Below are 2834 nucleotides of genomic sequence, written 5' to 3' on the forward strand. Positions count from 1 at the left end.
GTTTGTGTGGCTTTCTTGGATTTTACTTCATGGCAGATTCACAGAGAAGATAAAATTACCCTCTCTTAAAAAGGAGTAAAATAATGAAAAGATTGGAGTATTTGCATATTTGCATATAAAGGAATTGGCAGACCTGGAGACATGAGGTCTCCAGCTGAACCTGTCTCCTTACTCGTGTGACCCTATCGACACACGGGCTGGTCAAGTGGGATATCGACCCACGTGTGACCTCCACGGCCCTCAAGGTGTTTACGGCTCCACGGAGGCTGAACACCTGGGAGTCTGCACCAGTCAGTTGGAACTGGAGACGCCTCACGGATGAGAGGCGAAACGTCTACAAGAACACCAAGCAAAGTCCAGGTGCCAACAAATAGCACTTTTGCAAACAAACATAGAAGGGCCCTAATTGGTCAGTCCATCTAAACTTAGGGTCTTCTTGTTGCCAGTTTAAATTTTCTAGGATGGATCAGGTGGTTGTCAGTGCTTTTAGCTGGTGGCTAAATATATCTGAATGGGGAATGTTTAATTATTACACTTCTTTCTCTCAAATACATGTGGTCTAGTGAAGAACAGACCACATTTCTGCCTCAAAACCTCTGTAAGACAACATTTGCTACAGGGTTTGGGCCATTGGCTAAAACACATAGTTACTTCATGGGGGTGGTTGCAAGGCACCTTGTAGTGATCTCTACAGGACATGGGGCAAAGCTTCTCCTGGGTGATCCAGCACTTCATCACCAAAGAGATCAATTGTTCTAATTACTGCCGGACAACATCAACAGTCAAGTTCAGCCTGCACAAAGTCCTGCCTCCCACTCCTCAGTCTACTAACAGTTTGCAAGAACCTGTTCATGGCCGCCCATACAAAGACCTTCCTCTCTTTCCTCAATCGTCTAATGTTACTTGGAACTGGACCCTCCTTACAGTCTCAGTCTAGTCTACTAAATGAGGTGTGTGACTTTTTAATACTAAGAATACTTGTTATCTGTCATACATACTTGACTTGACAAAACAGTTCTGGTGTAATGATGACATAAATTTTACAATATTCTTTGATTTTCTTTTCTGTCAGCTAGCTGGGTCTCAAACCCTTGGAAAAGTCCATCTTGAACCTAAACATCTCCTCTACTGAGAAAAGCCTCCTCAAACCCTTCCCTCTCATTCTTCAGTCCTCTGACTGACAGCAGCTTCACCTGAAATCCTCACAACTCCAGCTAAAAACTGGAATCTTTAAATTCACGTCTTCTTCAAGCTATTGGTGGTTTCCTAAATATTGGTATCAGGTATGTGATTTTTATTGATATAAAAATGACTTAATACACATATTTCATGAATTGACTTGACAAAACAGTAAGTAATTCTGGTGTCACAGAAAATCTGAAAACTTTTTTTTGTCAGCTAGCTGGGTCTCAAACCTTTGGAAAAGTCCATCCTGAGCCTGAACACACCTGATCTCCTCTACTGAGAAAAGCCTCCTCAAATCCTTCCCTCTCATTCCTCAGTCCTCAGACTGACAGCAGCTTCACCTGAAATCTTCACATATTCAGCAAAAACTGGATGACTCCAAAATATTTTTATCAGGTGTGTTTGTTAATACTAAAATGACTTTATATATATATATATATATATATATATATATATATATATATATATATATATATATATATATATATTTTTTTTTTTTTTATTAATTGACTTGACAATGTTAAGTAATTCTGGTGTCCAGATGAGAAAACCTTTAAAACATTGGTTTTCTTTATTTTTCAGCTAACTTGGTCTCTAACACTTCAGACCTTTAACGGTGCTACACCAGCTATATGAACCTGAACACGCCTGGTCTCCTCTTCTGAAAAAAGCCTCCTTGAATCCCTACCTGGATCTGCTCTATCTATATCATTTATTCATTTTTTTAATTGATAATAAAAATTATTGAAAGATAAATTCTTGTTTTATTTAATTTATTCAATATTTAACAATGTAGATTGTATTATTTTCTTATGCTAGTTAAGAAACTATTAACATTGTCTCTAAAATTTCAATTAGCCAAAGACGTAAAAAACAAACTGAAGAAGAAGAATTAAAGAATTAAAAGAAAACAGATTAGTTAGAACCATAGAGCTCACTTTGCTTAACAGTAATGTTTTTGAGGACAGTGTTACCCAACACACAACAAATAAACATTATACACACTTATCATTTCACATTCTCTCTAACATACGTCTCTAATGCTCTTTCCCACTGGTAAACGCAGGAAGGGAAAAACATTATTTGAACAGTGAGCAAACTATAAATGCCAGTTGTATCCAGCTTCAATAGAGCAGAGTTTTTCATGACTTGGTTCCATATTTGTTTTCAGGATGTACATGTAACTATATTCACATGGGTGATTAGTGTGATACACAGTCCTAACAATGGTTTCACAACTATCTACAGGTGCTGTAACACACCAGGAAACACAGCAATGATCCAACATCAATAAACTAATTAGTTATGTCAGATTATTGTAGAATCCACTTCAATGAATGTGGTCAATTGGCATTATCACTGTGTGGTCTTCACTAATTGTGCACTTTCTCACCTGGTCTTTGCTGTCTCTGTCAACTTCATCCTGCTCTCTGTCCTTCTCTCCCTCTCTATCCTCCTCTCTTGCTCTTGGTGCTGTCAACCAAAAGGCAAACATCACAACCAAACACTCACTTTACTATTCATTATAATAAACTGTTCATGTCATTAACATAGTAACATAAAAAAGGACTTTAAATCTGCTGTCACTTTTAAGGACAATCATTTGTTTAACAGAGTTTGAACATTTTACAGAAGCTACATTTTCTGAA

General features: G+C 37.4%; 1 long non-coding RNA gene across 2 annotated transcripts; it reads left to right on the top strand.

The window, feature by feature from the left end:
• Positions 1 to 523: 523 nt before the first annotated feature.
• On the top strand, positions 524 to 1941 carry LOC113126017 (uncharacterized). 2 transcript variants are annotated; one of them, XR_003295236.2, is made up of 4 exons: positions 524 to 950; positions 1073 to 1283; positions 1399 to 1581; positions 1768 to 1941. It is a non-coding gene; the product is annotated as an uncharacterized LOC113126017 (long non-coding RNA). The 2 variants fall into 2 exon arrangements; XR_003295237.2 differs by having other exon boundaries at positions 1403 to 1581.
• Positions 1942 to 2834: the final 893 nt, after the last annotated feature.

The sequence above is a fragment of the Mastacembelus armatus genome, chromosome 11 (genome assembly GCF_900324485.2).
Source record: "Mastacembelus armatus chromosome 11, fMasArm1.2, whole genome shotgun sequence".
NCBI classification, from domain to species: domain Eukaryota; kingdom Metazoa; phylum Chordata; class Actinopteri; order Synbranchiformes; family Mastacembelidae; genus Mastacembelus; species Mastacembelus armatus.